General features: G+C 59.2%; 1 long non-coding RNA gene across 1 annotated transcript; it reads right to left on the reverse strand.

The window, feature by feature from the left end:
- Nucleotides 1–7,809: 7,809 nt before the first annotated feature.
- Nucleotides 7,810–9,174, reverse strand: LOC143392011 (uncharacterized). The gene is made up of 3 exons (XR_013090306.2): nt 9,088–9,174; nt 8,828–9,012; nt 7,810–8,314 (listed from the first exon to the last, which is right to left on the reverse strand). It is a non-coding gene; the product is annotated as an uncharacterized LOC143392011 (long non-coding RNA).
- Nucleotides 9,175–23,970: the final 14,796 nt, after the last annotated feature.

Raw genomic sequence — 23,970 nt, forward strand, 5'->3', positions numbered from 1 at the left:
GTGGAGATGGTGGGGGATGGTGGAGATGGTGGGGATGGTGGAGATGGTGGGGATGGTGGGGATGGTGGGGATGGTGGGGATGGTGGAGATGGTGGGGATGGTGGAGATGGTGGAGATGGTGGAGATGGTGGGGATGGTGGGGATGGTGAAGATGGTGAGGATGGTGGAGATGGTGGGGATGGTGGAGATGGTGGGGATGGTGGAGATGGTGAGGATGGTGGGGATGGTGGGGATGGTGGAGATGGTAGAGATGGTGGGGATGTTGGAGATGGTGGGGATGGTGGGGATGGTGGAGATGGTGGGATGGTGGGGATGGTGGGATGGTGGAGATGGTGAGGATGGTGGAGATGGTGGGGATGGTGGAGATGGTGGGGATGGTGGAGATGGTGGAGATGGTGAGGATGTTGGAGATGGTGAGGATGTTGGAGATGGTGGGGATGGTGGGGATGGTGGAGATGGTGGGGATGGTGGGGATGGTGGGGATGGTGGAGATGGTGGGGATGGTGGAGATGGTGAGGATGGTGGAGATGGTGGGGGATGGTGGAGATGGTGGAGATGGTGAGGATGTTGGAGATGGTGGGGATGTTGGGGATGGTGGGGATGGTGGAGATGGTGGGGATGGTGGGGATGGTGATGATGGTGGTGATGGTGGGGATGGTGGGGATGGTGGAGATGGTGGAGATGGTGGAGATGGTGGAGATGGTGGAGATGGTGGGGATGTTGGAGATGGTGGGGATGGTGGAGATGGTGGGGATGGTGGGGATGGTGGAGATGGTGGGGATGGTGGAGATGGTGGGGATGGTGGGAATACAGTGGAGATGGTGAGGATGGTGGAGATGGTGGTGATGATGGAGATGGTGAGGATGGTGGAGATGGTGGAGATGGTGGAGATGGTGAGGATGGTGGAGATGGTGGTGATGATGGAGATGGTGAGGATGGTGGGGATGGTGGGGATGGTGAGGATGGTGAGGATGATGGAGATGGTGGAGATGGTGGAGATGGTGGGGATGGTGGGGATGGTGGGATGGTGGGGATGGTGGGATGGTGGGATGGTGGGTAGATGGAGATGGTGGTGACGATGGAGATGGTGGAGATGGTGGGGATGGTGGGGATGGTGGGATGGTGGGGATGGTGGAGATGGTGGGATGGTGGTGACGATAGGATTATTTTCTAAGTGATAGCAGTGATGATAAGGACCTGAGGACAGTGATGGCAACCATGATGGTGTGGCAGTGGTGGTGACATTCACTGCTGCTGCTGCCTGGTCACTTCTCAGATAGAGAAGCATGTTGTGGTCAGGAGATCGAGCTTAGGGGCAGACATGGTCAGAGTTCTGCTCCTGATTCATCAAGTCGCTGGTTTTCTGAGCCGCAGACCCTCCTCCTCCCCAGCTCTCAGCCCTCGCCAGCAGAGATGGCTTGTGCCCCAGGGTCCTTCCCTCGCACACCCCACCCAGCTGCACTGGCCAGCTCACTGGTCCTCAGGCACTTGGCCTGCTCTGCCTCAGGGCCTTTGCACTTGACGTTCCCTCTGCCTGGAGCACTCTTCACCACATAGCCTAGTGGCTCAGTCCCCTACAGGTCACTGCTCAGATATCACCTTGTCAAGGTGTCCCCTGATTCTATGAGGGGGATAGTGGCCCCCAAGTCACACCCCGTCCGACACAGTGTACTTCTGCTTGGTTTTTCTCCGTGGAACTTGTCACTTGGACAAGTGGTTTGCCACCCATCTCCCTGTTAACTGGGTGGGGACTGTTTTTCCTGGCACACAGAGGCCCCCAGTCTGGGGCAGAATTGACAGCATTCCATTTCTGAACCCCGAAAAGATGGTGGGGCAGGCCTGAGCAGGAGGTGCAGACAGGGCCCTCGTGGAAGACGGAAGCGGGTTCCCGGGTAGAAAGGGCTGGCTCCCGCCTCTGAGCCCGTGAGGAGCACCCGTCCGTGTGACGTCAGTGGGCAGCTGTTACTTTGGGTCCTCTGGACCTTGAACCGCTGTGTTTTTCATTTGTATTTACAAAGGTTGAGCCGTGTCCCCCCGGGGTCCTGTGACGCTCTTGTTAAGGGAGAGGTGGCTTCACCGCAGCTTAAGGCGCCTGCGTTTCCCTCAGGAGAAACCCATGGGCGGGGCCGGGCACAGGAGGGCGGGACACAGGCAGCTTGAGGACAGGCGGGCGCTGGACCGGGGCTAGGAATGGTGCCTGGTCCTGGGGGTGGTGGGCACGTGGAGCCCCAGGACAGTGCGCAGGCCCAGGCAGGCCCAGGCACACGTCCCCTCCTTCTGACCTGGAGGGCCGTCCCACCCTTGAGGACAGGGGCCAGGCTCTGGCATGGCTGAGCCCCTGCAGCTGCCTGTGCTTGGACCCCAGGGGCCCCGTCAGGGAGGCCGGCCACTCAGCCCTCATCAGCCCCCGGGCGCCCCAGGGCCGGCGCTCCTGGTGGGGCAGACAGAGCTGCCCCAGGAGACGCCCCCAGCGGCCTCGGCCTCGCTCCCAGCAAACCTCCTGACCCCAGTAGCCGCCGGTGGCCCTGCCCGACAGAGCCAAAGCTGGGGTCACAGACAGTAGCCCAGACCTCTGCTGGGACCGGGTGTGGCTTTGTGCACCTCCAGAACTCGTGTCCACACCCTGGTGACTTTTGACCGCAGACTCGCGGCCTCTCCAGCCTCTGGCCCGCGGGTGGCCTGGCCTGCGGCTCCCGGCTGGGCTCCGTCTCCTCTGCAGTCAGGTCCTCCGGCCTCCACCTGGCGAGGAGTCCTGTGGTCTCATGGCCAGCCGGGGCCCAGGGCCCCCAACTAGAGATCCTGAGCTTCAGTGTGTCTGCAATGCCCTTGTCCACCCAATGTCACCTGGCTGTGGCTCCCGGGGACTGAGATTCAGGTGTGGACGTCTTGAGGGACCATAATCCAGTCCCTTGCAGCCACACCCCAACTAGAAGGACCCGGAGGAAGGAGGACCGGGGAGAAAGGCCCCTTAGGAGGTGACCGTTGAGAGCCAGATGGGGACGTCGGGTGGTGGATGGAGGCAGTCGGAAGAGAGCCCAAGGGGGAAGAGGGCCATCACTGCCTGGCCACCATGGCCATCACTGCCATGGTCACTGCAGAGCACCCAAGCCGTGGCCTGGCCACCCCGTTCCCTGGCATCGCCCTGGGATGCTTCCCTCTGGAGACTCCAGGCCCCGGCTGCCCAGGGCGCCCTCACCCCTGCCGTCCATCTATGTTCGTTCCTGGCACTGACCACTGAGCCTGACGGGCCTCTGCCAGGCTGCAGCTGCTCCGAGGACAGAGGTGCCCAGCGCGGGAGGTGATGGGAAGGTGCCCGCAGCCAGAGCACCTTCTGACCCGTCTGTGAAAGACATAAACGTGGCGGAGGCAAGGGGCAGGGCCAGCCCGAGAGGGACTGCCCCAGAATGGACATTGGTGTGGGGACAGGGGCCAGCCTGGGCAGAGCTGGGGGAGGGGACCGGCCAGGGCAGCAGGCGCAGTTCCAGGGCTGGACAAGTCTGGGACCAGCAAGGAGGCCCTGTGTGGGGAGAGCAGCATGGGGGGGGGGGGCCTCCTGCAGAGGCCAGGGCTGCCTCCAGGCCAGGGGAGGCCGAGAGCTGCCCTCAGAGCAGCCCAAGGGTGTGGTCTGACTCTGCATTGGAAAGTCCTGGGGGCGGCCAGAGGGGACCAGGTTGGGGGCAAGAGGACAGAGGAACAAGCGGGAGGTAGGGCCGGGAGGCGGGGGTGGGGAGGGCCGGTGGGGTGGGGGCTCCTGCGGTGGGCAGTCCGCACAGCCCAGGGCTGCTGTCCTCAGTAGGCGCTGGGTGTCCTTGGTGGGTCCCTTTACAGAGGTGGCCGCCCCACAGCGCCCACCTGGTGGGGGTAGGAGCAGCCGGATCCTCAGGCTGGGCGTGTGGAGGGGTGCCTCCTGGTCCTCGGGGTGGGAAGGTGATGCGGGCAGAGGGGGGGAGAGGTGGGGACGGGGGGGGGGGGGGACAGGAGGAGGGAGAGGCAGGGACAGGAGGGGGGAGAGGCGGGGATGGGGGTGGGTGGGGACAGGAGGAGGGAGAGGCAGGGACAGGAGGGGGGAGAGGCGGGGATGGGGGTGGGTGGGGACAGGAGGGGGGAGAGGTGGGGACGGGGAGGTGAGGACAGGACGGGGGAGAGGCAGGGACAGGAGGGGGGAGAGGTGGGGGTGGGGAGAGGAGGGGCAGGAAAAGCCGCTGCGATGCTACAGAGGACCCTTCCAGAGCTCCCTGTCCCTGTGAGGACAGAAGCCGGTTCCCTCCGTGGCTTCCCCTTGTAGCTCTAACCTCTGGCCCAGTGGCGTCCTCAGGCCCTGCTGAGTGCTGGGCAGGGGACTCACGTGACACCTGTCCAGCTGCCAGGCCCTGTGCTTCTCTGGGCTCTCCCCGTGGGCTCTCGGCTCCTCCTCCCGCCGACCTTGCCAGGGACCACCTCAGACCTCTCCCGAGAAGGAGCCTCGGGACCGACTCATGGCCCAGAGCCGCGGAGGTGCCCTGGTCCTCCCAGGCCAGGAGTCGGCATCAGCGGAACACGAGGGCCTGGGGGTGTGGACACGGGCCTCCCGGGCCCTGGGGACTCCTGCGGGTGTCCGACAGCAGGTGCTTATGTTCTCTGAGACATCCGCGCAGGCAGAGGCGCCGGCCTTCTCTCTGCAGCCTCAGGGTCAGCCCAGGGCCCAGCACACAGTCGGTGGTCAGCTTGGATGAGTGGGCGCATGGGTGGGGCACCCTGCCTTCCGAGGACTCAGGGCTCTAGAGCAGGGTGGGCAGCTCCGGCTCACGGTCTGATAGATGAAGTCTCACTGCGGAGCAGCCACGCGCCCTCGTGGGCCTGGGCCTGGCTGCCCGTGTTGTAGACCTGGGTCCTTGTTTTAGAGACACTACCTGGGCTTGCCTTGTACAGTCGCCCAGGTCCCACACTGAGATCCCCACATCACTGTGGTGACCACCTGCTCCCCCCTTGAACCTCCTGCCAACGCCTTCAGAAGGAGCCTGCTTCCTCGGTGCTGAGCCCCTCCGATGCGCAGCTGCTCCCGTCCGTAAGACCCAAAGCCTGAAGCTCTGACTGGCCCGGGACAGGACGGGTGCCTCACGCAGGAAGGCTCAAGGACGACGGTGCCATGTGCATCTGGGAGGGCCAAGTGCCACGTCTCGGGTGCTCAGGGGGCAGACAAGTCCCTCATAGCTGGGGACCAGGATTCTTCAGAAATAAGGGGCCAGTGGCAGCCTCAGCACAGGGACCTCCAGACGTGGGAGGAGAGGCCGAGAGCACAGACCCCGAGAGCTAGGACACCACCAGGCCAGCAGGAGGCCAGCAGGAGGCCAGCAGGAGGCCAGCAGGAGGCCAGCTTCCCCTCTGCCCTGATCCATGCCGAGCGTCCAAACCGCCATAGATCATGCATCTGGGAAGAGAAGGGAGCCATCGAGCATTGACTTCTGTCCACCCGGCGTTCATTTGCCTTTGAGGCTGCAGCTGGGCTGGTGACCGCAGGGTCCAGCTGGCTTCAGGGGCTGCTTCTGCGGACAGATGTGGACAAAGGACCCTCATGGGAAGAGAAACCCCTCCTCTTCAGCAGGTGGATAAAACATTCCTCCCAAACCCGACAGAAAGTTCTAGTTGCCCACTGGTGATGTGGGAAATAGCGGACTCGTCCCGAAGGCGGGGTCAGCCGCAGCCCTGGGTTCAGCCGGGGCAGGGGAGCCCGAGCGCTGGGCTCGGCTGTGGCCCGCAGGACTCTGTCTGCTCAGTAAATATTTGCTGAATTGACAAACACCTTGTTCTTGCCGCAGCCTAGACCCGGAGGAGCAGGACAACGGGGTCTGGCGGCCACACCTTCCTCTGTGACCAGTGGCCTGGTGCCAGGGACCGGGGGACTCGGGCTGCCACACGCTGCCCTGCTGGGCCCTCGCTGGCCGAGCTTTGCCGTGGGGGGCCCCCGAGCAGGCTGGGCGGGCGGAGGGCGGGGTGGCAGAGACGGGAAGGAAACAGGGGCTGCCTTGCAGCTGTGGGGCTGGACCCTGCCCAGCTGCGTGGCAACTGGATGGACATCGTCTTGGTTCAGGTCTGCGAGCTGCTCGTGTCACCCATGAAGACACCAGCAGCTCAGGGCCAGCCCCAGCTGGGGCCACCCACAGCCAGTGTGGAGGAGAGCTGGGGAGCTCCGCCTGCCGGCTGGTCCTCACCCAGCCCTGCGCGAGTTTCCTGGGGCCCAGGTAACAAGTGGCCACAAACGGGTGGCTTCAGGGGGTGGAGGTGTGTCCACTCGAGGGGCAGGAGCAGGCTGGTGCAGGGCCACCCTGCGTCAGAAGCTCCGGGGCTGCGCCGGCCGCCTCCAGCTTCTGGGGCTCCAGACATCCGCGGCTTGAGGCCCAGCTCTGCAGCCTCCGGCTCCGTCTCCCTCGGCCTCTTCCCCTCCTCGGTGTCTCCTCTGCGGGTCTCGCGAGGACATCTGCCACTTGATCGAGGGCCCCCTTGGGTGACCCAGGCTGGTCTCATGTCAGAATCCTGAATTACAATCTCCGTGCCCTGATTCCAGATGAGCTCCCGGTCAGGGGGCCAGGGGGCCAGGGCCACCACTCAGCCCTGGGGTAAACAAAGCTGGTCAGTGACACTTGCTCTCAGGGTCCTGAAGGCACAAAGGCTGGGGACCCTCCTTCTGCTGCACTGGCTCTGACAGTCCCCTGCGCGAGGCTTGTATTCAGTGAACAAATGAATATAGATGACTCGGAGGACCTCCCACCGCCGCCCGTGGCCCCTCGGGCCGGGCGCCTTCCCACGGAGGCCCCAGACGTCACCCGCGGAGTTCCAGCTCAGGCACCCGGGTGGCTCCTGCCCACGGCACAGGGGGCAGCCTGAGAGGAGCCTGGGAGGCTCAGGGGCCGCCCCAGGGAGGGAGCCTGTGGGGACAGAGGCTGGGAGCTCGCGGAGAGGAGAGTTGGCGTCTGGGATGACTGAGGTCTGTGCTCCGTGGGGCAGACCCAAGGACCAAGGGAGAGAGCTCGCGACCAGGACCCCCACACTCAGCGGGAGGCCAGGAGCGAGAGGGGCAGGTGCAGAGGGGCTCCCAGGTCTGGCCTCTGGAAAAGCTGTGTGAGGACTTGGGGCAACACACCCGGCTGCCGCTGGCTGTTGGGGGGTTTTTAGAAGAGACAGTGTTTTGATCTTTTCCCAGTGGACCGTACCCTGATCTCACTACCATTCTCTAAAGATATCGACTTACGCACTAATGTATCAAGCTGTTATCTGTAGAGAAGGCATCCAAGGCAGCCAGAATGAATTCCAATCACACAAACAACGACCATCTGAAAAGAGTGTGAGCTGCTTTTTAAACACGTTACAACCTTTGCAGACACAGATCCTCAGACCGCTCAAAGTCGCAGAGAGAGAGAGATGGGGAGAAAAAGGGCAGAATGTGACTTTTTTCCTTAAATTGTCTGGTAGAGTGAACTCTACCATTGGACGTTTAGGATGATCATTATAAATCAGGAATATATTTAATTCGGTCAACTTAATGTTCTTGTCATTAACAAGTAAAACCTAAACGCTGTGCTCTTTCTGAAATGTGCAGTACTCTTCCGCAAGAGGGTACGTGAAGTAGGCCATCTTGTTGTTTGGTTTTTTAAGGAGCTAAAGTGTAACGGGAAGAGGCATTGTGAATACTAAGGCAGGGCGGGAGATAACTGGGGGCAGAGCCGCGTAGCATGATCACAAAATATGAAGGGGGTCAGGGGAATAAGGTGCTGTCAAGGGTAAGTTTCATGGAAAACCTGAAATTTGAGCTCGTCTCAAACAGTGGTCCGGCTTTATTTATGATTTTTGTTTGCTGTTGTTAGACGTGGCCGCAGGCTGTACTTCCACAGGACACACGGGGTCGACCCACTACAATCTGATCCCATTCTGTGGTGAACACGAGGTGGAGTTGCACCGGCCGTGTGTTCACGTAGAGCACAGGACACTTGTGTCCACTCCCCGCACCTCTCAGGACGGCTGTCACAAGCCTGAAGCCCACGGGCACTTGCCAAGTGTCTGGGAGGCGCTGGCTCCATGTGGACTGTCCTCACGGGCACCTGCACCGGTCATCCTGGTGAGTGTGGTTGCTCCCACTTGCAGGTGGAGGACGAGGTAGTTCAGGAAACGGCCACTTGTTCCTTCCATGCCCATGGAGAGAGCGGGCACTGTCCCTCCTCTGTTCAAGAGGGCGCGAGCCAAGGCGGGGAGTGAAGTCTGCCTCCGGGGCTGGGTTTGGGGTTGGGTCACAGGACATTGACGCGCCTGTTCCAGGAAGCCTGGTCAGTAGAAGAGGCTAGAGCTGCTTGAAAAGGCCGACAGGTGGTCACCTGAGGGCCTGTCCTGCAATCGAGTAGCTGCTCATGTCCCACGTGGCCTCAGGAAGCACAGCCTGGGAGCAGCTGGGCTGAGAAGCCCCATAACCCACAGGGCCCCAGGAGCCCCTCGCCTGGATCCAAGGCTCCTGGGGCTGGGGTGTGACTCTGTGGTCCAGCCCTTGCCTAGAGCGTGTGAGGCCCTGGATCCCATCCCCAGTGCCTCCAAAACAAGCAAGGCTCCTCTGGACCTGTGCAAACCCTGGGAGGATCCGGCCGAGTCCAAGCAACTCAGCCGCACTCCAGCACGGAGGCCGACACCAACTAAGAGCAGCAGCACCAACTACCAGCACCAAGCTACCCCACACCAGCACCCAGCTACCCCAACACCAGCACCCAGCTACCCCCACACCAGCACCCAACCCGAAACTGCTGGGCAGGTAGGGAACCCGGAAAGCCACGGCCCGGAGGAGGAGCAAAGCCCACCAATAAGAACAGACCCAGAAATAAGACGGATGATGGTCCAGAAGAGAGAAGTTTGCAATCACTCAAAGCATGCTCCCTACACTCAGGAAGTAGAGGAGGGCTGGGCCTCGGGGCAGAGCGCTCGCCTCGCCCGCCTGGGGCACCGGGTCGATCCCCAGCACCACAAAAGTAAGTAGAATAAAGGCATTATGTCCTATGACTGAAAAAAAATAAAAAATAAGTGGAGGAATTGTGAACAGGTAAGAAAAAGAATGAGAGATGTTTCAGAAGATACCCAAATGGAGCTCCCAGGGTGGACAGGTGCACAGAACGGGATCCGGGTGGCTCAGATGCTGCCAGATGAAAGGTCCGTGAAGTCGAAGACTCAGCCACAGAAACTCCGCAGAAGGAAAAGCAGAGAAAGGACACAGGGAAACACACGGAAGGGCAGTGAGCTGTGGAACAGCGCCAAGTGGTGCAAAAGGACGTTTGGGTAAGGAGGCACCCAGTCCGGAGTGGTAAAGGGAGTTCTTCAGGACAGAGGGACATGGCAACAGAGAGATTCGGATCCACACCAAAGGATGGAAAGCACGAGACACAGGAGGAGGAGAAAAGCAGCAAGGTTAAGGGATGACTGTAAGCACAAGATCACACACAGACGTCCTCGCGTGTCTGACCTCCGTGAGAGGCAACTGAAGCCCAATAGTAGTCATGCATCACAGGGCTTAAAACACACGTTGAAATAAAATGCACGGCAACCCAGGATGAGGGAGAGATGGGAGCACGTTGCTGAAAGATTCTCAGACTGCCTGTGAAGTGGCAGGGTACTGAAGGCAGCCTGGAGGAGTCAAAGTGCGTGGTGCAAACACAGGAGCGGCTACAAATAAAAGTAAAACAGAAAGGTAGAGTGAAGATAAAATGAAATCATCAAAAATATTCATTTGATACAAAGACTATTTTGCTGGGGCAGCTCAGGAGGCTGAGATATGAGGATCATGTGTTCAAAGCCAGCCTCAGTAAAAGTGAGGCACTAAGCAACTCAGGGAGACCCTGTCTCTAAATGAAATATAAAATAGGGCTGGGGACATGGCGCAGTTGCTGAGTGTTCCTGAATTCTATCTCTAGTATCAAAAAATTAATATATGTTAGATTTATACTCAGCTTTATTAACAATTACACTAAATGTAAATAATCTTCATACTCCAACTAAAAGGCAGAGACTATCCATTTGAGTCAAAAAGCAAGACCCAATAGTTGTATGCTACCTACAAAAGGGACAGAGAAAGTTGCATTGTCTGGCTACCAGGAGCCAAGTCTAAAATACCTTGAGCACCAAAATAAATCATGGCAGTAACAGATTGCAACCTGTTGGGTAAAAGCAGTAACCCATGAATCCATAAGGAAATAAATCAACAGGAGTGGAAGCAGCATGTGAGGTCATAACGTTCTTCAACAGGGAAATCCTCCATGGAGCCTACTGCTAGTCTTGAGAGGGAACGCTCTGGGAGGAACAGAATGCCTACCAGGTCGTAAAGTTCCTCCCATAAACTTCTTGTTAATTACAGAGTTCACAAACAGTGGCTTAAAACCTGTTAGGTCACAAATGAGGGAGAAAGGCTGAAAGTAAGAAGACATTCACTGCAGTGTGATGTAACGCTCCGCCCTAGATGGAATCCTGGACCCAGGAAGTCCTGCTGCCAAGGACACTATTGAACCATTCATGGAATTTGAATATGGCCTTCGTATAGACCATGATACTACATGTGTGTGTGTGTGTGTGTGTGTGTGTGTGTGGTGCTGGGGATTGAACCCAGGGCCTGTGCATACAAGGTGAGCCCTCTACCAACTGAGCCATATGCCCAGCCCCTTACCATATTAATATAAATCTCCTGATTTTGATAATTCTCCTGTGACTAGCTAAGAAAATTATCTCCAAATTCTACTCATGGTTCAGGAGAAAAGAACATGGAGATGCTTACAGATAGAGGCGTGTGGGGGGCAAGAGAAGATGGACTTTAAAAATGAGCTAGAAAGAAGGCAAGAGGAAGGTTGGGAGTGGGGAGCCAGAGGGAGGGGCGTCACCAGCAGCACGCCGGCCGAGAGCCCAGGCTTCCCGAGCCCTGCAGGAACCCTTCCTGTACCCTTGAACTCATAGCCCAACAAAAACGACCCCAGACGAGACAGGTGCGTGGGGAAACCCCAGTCCTGGAGAAGCTGCCCTTCCTTTCCCTTTGGTGGAAGTCCAACTCAAACATGCCTGGAAGCTACGTTCTGGAACTTTCTGCATGTTAGAAAGCTGCTTATGAAGAAAGAGCTCCAGCAGGAAGCCTGCACCCTACGAGGCGGGATTCCACTGTTGTGGCCTGAGGAGCACCCACCAAAGAATGGGGGCGCCTTCCAGGCCACCAGGGCAAACACCCGCCAATCAGTGGAGCTTCTGGCTGGGCTGGGCGTGACCTAGACCCTACACCACCTTCCACAGCACGAGGGAAGGGTGCCAAGGGAAGGCCTCTGCTCCCCAGGGCTCTCGCCCCCACTCCGGGGTCACAGGCATCCTGAGATGGACGCCTGCAGAGCCAGAACAGGCCTGGGTCCTGGGATACAGAATGGCCTCCTGACGCACAAGCAGGACAGCGCGGCTGTGGGAAGCTGAGACCTCTGCCTTTGGAGAGCAGGGAGTGCACTTCTGCCCAGTCTCCGCTGGCTTGGATCCCTGCGTCAGGCTGACTTGGAGGACTGCGTCCAGAGACCAGGCCAGGGAGAGGGCAGGGAGGGGCGCTCTGTGCGACGCCAGCAAGAAACACGGATGAGGGGAAAGATCGGGCGCCTGAGAAGCGTGTGCAAACCCCTGTGCGGAGCCGGCGGGCTCTCAGGGCTGCCCACCCTGCTCCTGGGTGAGCGTGGGGCTCGCTGCGGAGCCACGTGGAGCTCTTGTCTGCTGGGCTCCCGGATCAGCATCCAGGACAAGGATGGACGGACCACCGCTGCCGGTCCTCCATGGGCCCAAGGCTCCGTGTGGAATGGAGGGCGGTATTGAACAGCCAGCGCAGCTCCGGGACCTCTGGACTTGTGTAGTGGGCTCGGGCGAGAGCGCCGCAGAACTTACCTGGGCAAAGAACGCGGAGAAGACACAAGAATGTCGAGGAGCAGGTCACGCGCAGGAGACACACACACCCCGTCTGTTCCCAGCCTCTCCTGGATGGTGGCCGTGCAAGGTGGATGAGACCATACAGGACACTGGTCCCAGGCGAAACCCAAAGGAGCCTGGGTTTCTTGCTGTGCCGGGTCCCTCAAGGCTTAGGGGTCAGCTCAGGACGAGACGCCGCCCGAGCGACAAAAGATAGCGATGCCGTGTGGGATCCCGGTGGGGTCCTGGGGCAAAGGGAGGCCATGAGGTCAAAACCAAGAAAGTCTGAGTGAGGGGCACAGCTCAGGAAGGAGGCTCGGGCGTGGGGACAGGGACATCACAGCAACCCAAGACCCTAGTGATGGGGGCAGGGGCCGGGTGGGAGAAACAGGCCCCTCTTTTCTGTGTATCTAAAGCTGATCTGAAAACAAACAAACAAACAAAAAAAGGCTTTTATCATATGCAGAAGTAAGAAGAGTGTTTGCAACAGGTTGAAATTCGCTGAGGTTGTGAGACTCTGAAAGATGAGGACAGGCAGGGGCCGGAGGGTGGGCAGGGACCAGACCAGGGCTCCTCTGCGGTCGGGGCGAGGAAGACCCGGCTTCCCCACAAGGCAACTCCGTTTGCATTTTGGCTCTCACTGGAAACAAAGGGCATGACTTTCTGTACAGTTGTTTGGATTATGGTGACTTCTGTTTGTCACTTGCCATTCCAAGACATTCTATGAAATAATTCTCATGAGCATGAACAAAATAATAATAATAATAATAATAATAATAAAGGACTGCACAGGAGAGACAGCCCTGCAGCCCTCAGGAGGCCAGGCCGGCCTTTCCCCTGGAGGCCCAAGGGAGACCCACCTGCTCCTCCCGCTGATGCCACCAGCAGCGCTTCCAGGCAGCTCCTGGCTGGAAGCACATTTTTGTAACAAAACTGTGTCTTTGTGCAACAAATGTTTTAAATAATAACCAAAGCCGGTTTCCAGATGCCACCAGCCCCCAGCTCTGGAAACCTCCCTTGCAGAAGTTACATTGAATCTAGGTGTCCAAATTAAAAATAAAATAACTTTCCAAATATTTTGGTGCAAATAGAAACTTTCCGTTTTATGAGATATTATTTTTGTCTTCTTTCTGTGCTCGGAGTAAAACAAAATGTTGAGGCTTAATTCCATTTTATTTCAACTGTTTAACTTTGCCCTGAACTTTCACATAAACACTCACCCAATGGATGACCGGGTGGATTTGAAGTTTTGAAGCATAGTAAACATTCTCCTATTTAATAATCTATCTAGTTTCTATAAACTGTATCAATTTATTAGATGTTTTAGCTTCTTTTGAGGTTGAATAAAGTTTAAGGGTCACGCAGAATTTTCTTAAAATCGGTTGCATCTTTTTCTTCCCGATTTTCCTTCAAAGATCGGGATGGAGACATAATCCGTCCCTGCGCTGCGCCGAGTCGAGCTGGTAGTTAGGCAATGGTGGCGGGGAGGGCATGGGTTATTGATTAGGCGTTGGATTGAAGGTCAGGAAGCCCAGGCCTGAAGTAAACTTTGCCGAGGTCCCTGCGTCTGTCCCTACCTCTCTTCCCCTCCTCTTCCGAGGGTCCTGGGGAGCGGTTCCCTCTCCTGCCACTGGGTGCCGTTTGCCTGCCGGGGACCTCGCCAGCTTGGCGGCTGGTCTCTGCTCATGAGGAAACTGTACCTGGGGGCCTCGCGGACACACAGAAAGTGGACAGACAGGATCCTGGGTCCTTGTTCGCCAGCAGAAACAGGTTCTTCTGCCTCCCCGGGCTCCGCCGGGTTCCTCTGGGCTGTGTGCCCTGTGGCCTCTGGGAACCTGCTTCCCGGACAGGCCAGCCCCTGTTTTCTCCCTGTGCCACAGCGGTTCCTGCAGCCACGGCCACCCTGGCGGCCTCTGATTGACTTCTGGTGGCCTGTGTGGGCAGCTGGCGGTGATGCCTGGGAGGCGAGAAGCTGGGGTTCACAGAGTGCCAGAGGCCAGTGCGGCAGGCAGGCCACGGCCAGGCACGGCCGGGACGGCACTCGGCCCTGCTGCCAGCTCCTTGTCACTGCTTCCCGTCACCCAGCGGAAGCAGCAGGAGTCCTGGGCTCAAGGCCAAGTGCTCAGCCTCGCCCCTGACAGCAGAGTTCAAATTCTGGCTCGGAAAAGTGGTTCACCTCTCTGTCCTCGGTTTCTCCGTCTGTCAAAAGGGACATGAGGATCCCAGCCTCAGAGGGTCTCCAGGTCGGCCAAGAGGCCCAGCGTGGCGGGCAGGCCTGTCACCTAGGGGCACGCGGCAGAGGCTTGGTTGGTGATGTGAACTGTGTTCCAGGAGCTGCTGCGGTGCTAGGGATGGATCTTAAAATATTGGCCTTGGAGTCGCCTCCCCAGCTACATGCTCAGAAGGGATGGTGGGGTTGTGCCAGGGAAGGAGGAACGAGCCGTGCACTGGCCGCGTGCCCGCCTCGGCTGCACTGAATCTTCCTGCTGATCTGGCACCGGGCGTTTAGGAAAGACGTCGCCATCCCTGACCTCATCTGCAAAAAGCACGTACATGTGGCCGGTGGTGACTTCTGCAGAGCATCCGTTAGCCTGCAGACCCCCGAGACCCGCCCAGTACCCAGTGAGCGGACTCCATCCCCGTGGTGCGGGGGTCTGGCCAGCTGCAGGGTTGCTCCAGCGTCCTCCTCCCTCGACGGGCAGCACCGTGGGCCACGCCGCCTCAGCACCAAGTGCCATTGCCCACGGAGCCCTCCTGCTGCACCCAGCCACCCCAGGCCCAGCCTCTGTCTCTGATGGCCTCCACCCCACACCCACCTGTGCAAGGGTCAGCAGCACCCGGCCTTGGGCCTGGACCCTCCCCCCAGCCGCCTCAAGGCTCCTCCTCCGTCTTCTGGAGCACACAGTAGTGCCCCCTGTCGGCGGTTCACACGCGTTGAGCACTTTAATCTGTACTTGAAGGTCACCATCCATCTCCCCTGAGGCGGGCGGGCAGGGTGGACCCTGAAGCCGGATGGCCCTCTCAGGTGGGAGACCCAGTCTGAATCTTGCCCTCTGTTTACCAGTTGTGTGGCCAGGGTGAGGGCACTCACATCTCTGACTTTGATTCCTCATCTGTAAAATGGAGAGGCCACCAGGGCCTGGGGAGTCTGACAGAGGGTGCGCCGGGCGCTCATCCCTGGAGCCGCACCGGGAGCCACCCTAGAAGCACCACGTGGAAGGCCACTTCCTGCTGCCTCACGGACTGCAGCCGTCTTTACTGGGGTCGGGCAAACATTCATAAAAGTGCCAGACGGCAGTTCCCACATAGGGATGCATTCTTAACAAAGCAAGTGCCTCTGACAGTGACCACCAGGTCACATGGGGAATGTCATCCCGGCTCCGTCTGTGAGAGGTCAGTGAGGTGGCTCTCTTGGTTGAGGTCCTGACTGTCTGGTTTGTCCTTAGATACCTAGCATGGCGGAGCGTGTGCGGAGCGTGTGCTGAGCACGAGGCCCTGGGTTCCTTCCCGAAGTGTTTAGGGTTCCGTTTGTTCCTGGTCTATAGGACAGTGGCGTTTCGAGCATTCATCTCATCTTCAGTGACCCTGCCCAGCTGTTGGTGGACTCTGGTTGGTCATCAGAAGTGGAGGCCCGGCTTGCTTCTCTGGGTAGTTTGTGCCTCCTTCCCGATCCAGGAGTCTTCACTCATTTTTCTTGCTTTATTGCGCAGGGCCCCAGCGCGGTGTCCCGGGAGGTGACTCATGAGCTCGCCGAGCTTGCATCGTAAACAGGCGTCAAGTTTTACCAAATACTTTGTGACACCTGTCCAGGGGGTGGCTGGTTCCGTCCTGGGCTGTATGAAATGTCAGGCCGACCCTGCATTCCTGAGGTCAGCCCATGTGGGGAGGTCGCTGCCCACTGCTGGGGCTGGCTGGCTGAGGTGCGTGCGAGGGTGTGACGTGGGCTGGTGACGTGGGCTGGTGACGTGGGCTGGCGAGGGCTGAGTCTCTCCTTGATGTCCTGCTTGGGTTACGGTGATGGGGACCTGCTCTGTCCTTGTTCCTGGAAAAGTCTGGCAGCTCATTGTTCTTTCTTCCTGGGATGTTTAGCAATCCCCTCGGGGATCCGGATCCATCTAGTCCAGCTACACCCTGGCAGACCTAGGTGCATATGGGGATCCGACCATCTGACGGGGCACCATGTTTCCATCATGTCCAGTTCAAAATATTGCTGGGATGATTTAGAATAGTATCGCTTGGTTTCCAAACAGTTGAGGGTTCTTTATAGTTGGCTTTTTGTTATTGGTTCTGTTTCCGCCGTCATCAGAGGACATGTTTCAGACCATGGCAATGTGTTGTGCTGGCCCGCTGGCCCACCATGAGCTGACACAACAAAAGGCCTAGGATTTGAAAAGAGTGCATATTACGTTGTTTTCATCTATTTTTTTGCCATTCTACCATGTGACCCATCATACTGGGGAACGTGTGTCTATAATTTAGAGTTGCTGCATCTTTCTGTTGACTGCTGTGCAATTAAAAAAATCCCTTTTGACCTTTAGTAAAACTTCATATTCTGAAGTCTAATTTACTCGCTCTGAGTGTACGTGAACCAGCTTTTTCTGGATTATATTTATTTGCATGTTATACATCTTTTTCCTCCTTTGACTTTTAAACATTCTGAGTCTTTTTTTTTTTTTTTTTTTTTTTTTTTTTTTTTTGGTACTGGGGATTGAACCACTGAGCCACATCCCCAGCCCTTTTGTAATTTTCTTATTTTGAGGCAGGGTCTCACTAAATTGGTTAGGACCTCTCTAAGTTGCTGAGGCTGGCTTTGAACCTCTTGCCTCAGCCTGGGATTATAGACGTGCACCACTGTGCCTGGCTTCCTTCTGCGTCTTTATCGATGAGTGTGAATAGTGTATGGTTGAGTATTTAAAAACCTTGTGTGGTCACTGTCCTTTAATCAGCATATTTAGCCCATTTATATCTATTGTAATCACAGCCCTATGTGGGCTCACGCCCATCACATGGCCTCCTCTGTTTCTGGAACTCTAAGCACTTTCCCACGCCTGGTGCCTCCGGTCTGTTCTGTCTCACCTCTCCTTCCCTCTGGGCTTCCATCTTCGTATTTTCTGCTGGACCGTCCACTCTGTCTAGCCTGTGGCTGTGCCTATCTTCTGAATGTTCATTTCTGGTCGTGAAATCCCCGTTGGGTTCTGTGTGGTGCCAGTTCCCTGGTGAAACCCCCCATGCGTCGTTGACTTTCTCCAGCGGGTGACGGGGCGTGCGAGGACCCTGACAGGACTGGATCTGCCCTTGGCCTCTATGGTCCTTCTGTTTGTTTTTCTTGATTCTCAATAATCTGACTTTGCTTCCTGACCTGCGAGGTGACTTTTAATTGGTGCGTGAAACACAGGGAGGCTGCGAATGGTGTCTGCTTCTTCCTGCAGGGCTTTGGAGGTGGGGGAATCGGGTGGGCAGAGGGGCAGGGAGGGGCAGGGAGAGTGCCCGGGACGCCTGGTTCCCCGCCCCACAGAGCACAATCCTGTCCCAGCCATCCCAGGCCCTGCCGCCCAGTGACAGTGGCCTTGCAGCAAGAGCACATTCCAGCAGAGCGGTGCCACCTCTCTGCAAGATAAGCTGAGTTTGTGCTCATGCAGGTCTTCCCGCGCGGTTGTGCCCTTGGCGGGAAGTGGAGCCGGGCCCAGGTGTCGCGTTACTGGTGATAGGAAGACGCCTGTCTCCTGAGAGCCCCGTGAGTCTCCCAAGCATGGGCTCTGAGTGCCTCCTCCTCTGGAACCGTCGTCCTGGAGAAATCCCAGCTGGCGGCCGGACCCAGCCTTTCTTTCCCCGTTGGTTACTTTTGATGAGTCAGGACCAGGTCACAGCCTGCACCGAGCTCTGACACGGAGAGCCCTGTGTCCAGCCCTCTGTCCCCCCGTCCCCCAGCTGGGCCTCCCTGTCTGAACCTCCCTCTCCTGTTTCTCTCAGTTTCTCCTTTTCTCTTTCTCTTCCCCCTTTCCTCCCTCGCTCCTTCTCTTTGATCCCCCTTTCTTCTTTGTCTGGAGGAAGGATCCTCAGCTGTGGAGCAGCTGCGGGGAGGGCTGCCCCCGCCCGTCTTGCCTCCCCACCGGGAGGTTGTTTCCCAGCACAGCAGAGGGCTCTCCTGCCCAGGGAGGATTTATGGCCCGAGGAGGGAGGAGCTGAGGAAGGGCCCAGTGTCTTGCTGGGCCCCTGCCCTGGGGAAGATGTGTCTGGGGGCTGGGCTCTGTCCCTGGAGCAGGAGAGCAGCGACCCCAGCCAGCCCCACACGCCTCGCTCCAGCTCAGCCCCGTCCTCCCCTGCCCCCGTCCCTGTCCCCCAGGGCCGGTTCTCTGGCCCCCGCACAGATGAGAAGGTGACCGCTCCAGAGGCCAGATGCTTATCTTGGGAGCAGGTTCCCAGTCCCTGGGTGGCCCCCGTGGCCCTCACCCTGCCCCCCTTTGTTCTCTGTCCTGGTTGTGCTCTGGAGAGACTTTGGCGGGATGTGCTGGACCGAGGTGAACTGGAAAACTGCTGCCCTGGTCTGACGGGCACCGGCCCCCACGCGGTTGTGCTGGCGTCTGTGGTTGGGGCAGTGGTCAGAAGGGCAGGGCAGGCCGGGACAGAGCAGCAGGAAATGAAGGTTCTTCATTCCTCTTCCTCCAAACCTCTTCCCTCTGCTGTGGGAAGTTCTCCTGTCTCCACTTCCCCGAGGTCCATGGGCCCGAGGCTGTGTACGTGGGTGGGAGCAGGAAGTCACTCACACTGTAGTGTGAAGAAGACCAATGGCTTGCTTTTCTCAGTGGGGAGTGACCGTCTTAGAGCTGTTGACTCTTGTTGGCTCTTGAAGAAACGACAGGATGATGGGGAAGCAGTTCCCGGGAGGGGGTCTCCAAAGCCCTGGCCAGCTCTGGCCAGTGCAAGCTGCTGACGCCAAGTGCCTCTTGCTTTGCATGCTGAGCTTCTCCAGCACAAGGAATTTTGAGAATACATGGCTGAGAGCGGCTTGGGGCCTGGCCAAGGGCAGGGGCGGCAGGAACTGGGCCTGCCTGGCTGGACAAGGAGAAGGTTCAGGGAGTTTTATGAGACAGTTGGACTAAACCGTTGATTTATCATCTTATTTTATTTATTTTATTGTGAAGGATGATTCTGTGTGGCTTCAGGGCTGGTCTCCCTTGAAGCAGGCAGAGCTGCGCCAGGACTGAGTGGCTCCGGGGAGGTCTCCATTGAGGCCACGGGGTCCCCTGGGCTCAGCCCTGTGCCTTGCCGGGCTGTGGCAGACCAGACTCAGGTCCTCGGCTGCATGCAGACCCTGGGCCCTGCCCTGGCCCCCTGCAGGCCAGCTGCCACCAGCTGGTCCTGTCAGGCCAAGGGGACGCCTCGGAGGCCTCCTCCCACCGCAGGAGGCTGTGCCCTGCCTGCCCTCGAGACCCTGCAGGCCTGTCCCCCTTCCCTAGGGCCCCATCCCCCAGGGCCACCACCTCGGCCACTGGCTCCAGCCTCACCACCACCATTGCACACGGCTCAGGCCTCCCTGGCCACGGCCTCCACTGAAGGTGTTCCTCCCGCGGCCGTCCCAGGGCCTCCTCCTTCATCAGCCTCGGGTCCCCTCTTGCCCTCCCCCGCGCCCTGGTCCCCACCAGCGATGATCCTTACCATGGGCCTGTTGACCTTCGGGTTCTTTCTGGCTGATTCTCCTCTGGAGTGTGGGGCCTGACTTCTCTGTGGTCCACTGTGGGGGCCTGGCCCCTGTTCTGGGCCCGGCATGTGCAAGTATTAGGTGGACAGAGGGCCGTTCATGGTATGAATGAATGAGAGCCTGGGGCCAGCTCTGGGGTCCCTGGCCCGACAGCCGAGTCTCTTGATAATCGGCTGCTACAATAAGCAGCCCCCCTGCCCCCCACCCAGCTCTGCGCTCACCTGAGCCTGCTGCCGAGCTCACGCCGCGTGGCCCTCACCAACACCCTGCAGCCGTCCCCCGCGGGGCTGAGCTGGAAGCAGGGGTCCAGGCCTCCACACCTCAGCCAGAGTGGCCGGGGGCACGTGGGGCTCGGGGAGGAGGCCTGTGCCGGCACCCGACATCGTGTCTCTGGAAAGTTCCAGGCCACAGAGGGCAACGCTGCTGACCAGGCCTCGGGGCCAACCCCGTCCTCCACATTGCTGAGCAACTGCTGTGCTCAGGGCCGAGTGCACAGGTCCTCTGCATCTGGTGACCCACGGGGAGGAAGGTGGCAGCCTTGGCTTTGACTGTGACTCCCCTGTCACGGCACAGCGAGGACCTCTCTCTGCAGTGGGGTGCACACACATCAGGTCAGAGGTCTGGCCAGCCCTGCCACTGGGACATGCCACTCCACAGAGAATCAAAAGACCCCAGAGGCCACCAGCAGAGACCCCTATGGACAGGAGGGACCAAGTGTCAGAGACGAGCCAGCCCTGGGAGGTTCTGTCCAGGCCAGGCCACAGGAGTGGTCAGAGCAGCCAAGGGCGCAGTACGAGGGCCCCCACCAAGGAGGACACAGCAGACAGCGCCTGACTTCAGGGGTGACGACGGGAGCCGCCCTCCCAGCCTGCCCCCTGCCTGCTCGGATGCCATCGCTTCCCAGAGGTGCCCAGCCATTGGGCAGGGAGTGGAGTGCTTGCCTGGCACGAGTGGGTCGGGTCTAGGCCCAGCGCTCACACGACAGACGGTGCCACCTCCCATCTTAATGATCCTCAGTCACATAAAACGGAGTCCTGATGGTCAAAGTCCCAGGCTCCTCTGTCCTGAGAGGCTGTGCATGTCCCCTTGCAGAGAGCCTGCCCTGGCTGGGCCCACATTCTGGGCACTTCTGACCCCACTGCCCTGCTGGGGTCACCTGGTTCGATGCCCACGGTGGTGAGGCCCCCCACTGTCTGTGGATGTCCATGTGCCCAGCGCTGGGTGTCAGCTCTTGGTGTGAGATTTGCCACGGGCCCGGGTAGAAGACGCCCCCGGCCACCCAGGGATGCAGGTCAGGCCTGGCCTGCCCGTCTCGCGCCGGCCACCTGCCCCACTTGCCTGCTCAGGTCCTCAGGGACCTGCAGGGCTCGGCCGAGGGGCCACTCCCCACGCGGGCCTTGCCTCTGACCCTGCCCACTTCTGAGGCCTGCTGGCCGGTCTCCGGCTTCCTGGCGGTCTGTCTTCCCCTGTGTGTCCACGGTGGCTCACTGCTCAGTGGTGGCACACAGTAGGACCTTAGTAAGCATGCTGGTGGCCCTGAGAGTGGCCAGTCCTACCAGGAAGCCCGGCAGCTCTGCCTGGCAGAAGCCACCAGGCCGGGAAGGCCCGTCCGCCTGCTGTGAATGGGACTTTTGTGGTGGCTGCCACCAGCGGCTGCACGGCTTTCCGGGCAGCACCACCAGCTGAAAATGTTAAGACAACAACCCGGTCCTGCCCCTGGGGAGCCCGCGGGTGAGGTAGGAACTGACCTGTGGGGGACGCACTCGCAGGCCGCAGCTCGGGGCTCGGACCAACACCAGCTCCCTCTGCCCTTCCAACCACCTGCTGCGGCCCAGCCCCGCTGGGTCCTGAGAGCGTGGCAGGAAAGGACAAGGTGCCCGCTTCCCAGGGAGAGAAGAGGGGCCTCAGGTAAGAGGAGGGCTGGAGAGGCCAGAGCCCCCGGGTGGCATTGCCAGCTCCCGGGGTTTTATGGGCCAAGGGGAGAGGGCACAGTGGGAGGAGGCAGCAGGCTCCTGTCCTCGTACCCCCCCTGTCTGCCCCAGGGCCTGCTCCCCCAGCCTGAGTGGCAGGTGTTCCAGGGGTGATGTAAGGGAATCGGGGTCCCAGCCAGGAGGGGCTGGTGGTGGGGGCGCTGCCTTCAGCCCGAGCTCAGTGGGCCCTGCCCAGCGCCAGGTGGGGCTCAGCGCCTCTCAGAAAGACCGTCTGGTGTTTGGCTTCTGGCCCTGGGACCCTTGGTGGCAGGATGCCCTCCTGGCCACCCCAGAAGCCTTTGCGGAGTGACACATGGGGCCTGGGCATCCTGGGCTCTCGGGTTCCTCTTCCCCTAGCTTCCACTTGGGGAAGAATGGGGCCAGGCCGTCCCTGACCAAGGCGGTGGCTTCCTCTTCTGAATGTGCCTGGGAGAGCCTGCGTGTGTCCGCAGAGGGACAAAGGAGGACACTGTGGCTTGTGAGGGTCAGGGGAGGTGGGAAGCCACTGGGTCCCAGGGAAGGAGGCGCCAGCGTGAGTGACCCTCTGGATGCTCTGGCCCAGGGTCCCCCTGGGATGAAACAAGCCAGCTCCCCGAGGGGCTGGGGAGCGGGGGACGTGGGCTTTCCAGAAAGTCTGGCTCCAGACGTAATGGCTCATGTTCAAGAACAGGGAGGCCAAGTCCCCACAGAGCCCTCGGAAGCCATGGGGTGGGCGGGGGGCAGAGCCACAGCCTGTGGCCCTCAGTTCCACGTGACTAGGAGTCTCAGAGGTTCAGGCAGTGACCAGGACACTCCAACCCCGGCAGGCAGGAGCCTCTGGGTGGATTTGGGAACCACCGTGAGCAGGGAGGGCACAGGCTTTGGTGCATCCTCAGCGGTTTGGGGATGAGCTGGGTGCATGCAGGCCGCGCGCACGCCTTCTCAGGAACTCTGGGGGACCTGGGGTCTGGTCCTGGTGTGGGTGAGCAAAGGCACCCGAAGGCGGTGTCAACTGCCCATCACTAGTGCGTCTGCCAACGCTGGCAGCCACCCTGGCCCAGATGCAGTCCTCCACGGCCCCGCTCCTCCAACACTGCCCTCCTGTACGGAGTCCCAGGTTCCGAACACCTGGCTCCGTTCAGAGCACAGACCCTGAGGCTCACTTCTGCCATCTTTCTGGGGCATGAAAATCTAGAGCCATAAAATCGTGGTGAAGCAGCCAAGGCACCAGCCTGGGAGGGTGAGGCGGGTGGACAGAAGCCCCAGCAACGGACAGCGTCCATGGAGAAAACTAGTGTTGGGAAGGGGAAGGCCAGGGAGGGCTGAGAGGGTGAGCAAGGAGTGAGTGGGTGGGTGGGTGGTCAGTGGATGAACTGGTGGACTCTGTGAATGACAGGTGTTGATGGAGTAGCCTCAGCTACTGGATCGCCCGGGGGATAAGCCTGAGACCCCCGCTTCTCCCCCTTCTCCTGGCCCCACCTGGTCCCAACTCGTGCCCAGGGCCTCTCTGTCCAGGGGTGCGGGCTGCCAGGGGGCCAGGCGTGGAGGTGCCCCCTGTGTGGGCCTTGCCTCCTTCCCTGCACATTTCTGCAGCTGCTGGCATTTTCCTGGCTTCCTGGCAGTCTGTCTTTCCCTCTGTGTCCTCAGTGGCACCTCCACACCGATGGCACTTGACTCTGGTCTCGGTGTCTTTTCCGCCGTGGAGAAGGTCAGCGTCCCACGCTGGGCCTGAAGGATGCTCTCTGGCACCCAGGGGTGCTCCCCAGGTGTGGCTCCCCAGGTTCTCTCCTTTCACCATCTGGGCCACCAGCTGTGTCATCGAGCATGTTTTATAATTAATGATGAATCTGTCAAGATATTTTAGGAACATGGCTCCAGTGGCCTTTAAGTCAGGTGGTTTTCTCTGAATTTGTGCAGCACAAGTAAGGTCTGCTAAAGTGGCCACCTTTCCCCCGCGTTGGCCGCAGCCCATAAGTGACACAGTGGGTCAGTGTTCAGCAACTTGTCACCCTTCCCCTGGTGACCAACCTAAGCCCTAGACATTGCAGAAACCTTAGAAAACTATAAAACAGAAAGAGGAGCTATTCAAAATCATTTTTCTCAAATAGTAGTCCCCGGAGAACGGTGGCCTCTGACCACGTGTGGCTCTGAGCCCTGGTGGCCTGAGCCGTGACCTGCGAGGTGAGAGTCAACGCGGGATTCAGAGCCCGGGAGACAAGGAGCAGAGCAGCCTGTCCCCGGCTGTTGCGCAGAGGACGCGGCAAACGCTCCTTTGCCGTAACAGGTTGTGTAAGGGCGCCATCAGCTTGACCTGTGGTTCTACGCAGGACGACGTGGCCGTGGACGCTGGAAGCTGCCGGGGCTGGCCTTGCTATTGGCCCAGCTGCTCCGCAGGGCCCACAA

The sequence above is a fragment of the Callospermophilus lateralis genome, chromosome 2 (assembly GCF_048772815.1).
Source record: "Callospermophilus lateralis isolate mCalLat2 chromosome 2, mCalLat2.hap1, whole genome shotgun sequence".
NCBI classification, from domain to species: domain Eukaryota; kingdom Metazoa; phylum Chordata; class Mammalia; order Rodentia; family Sciuridae; genus Callospermophilus; species Callospermophilus lateralis.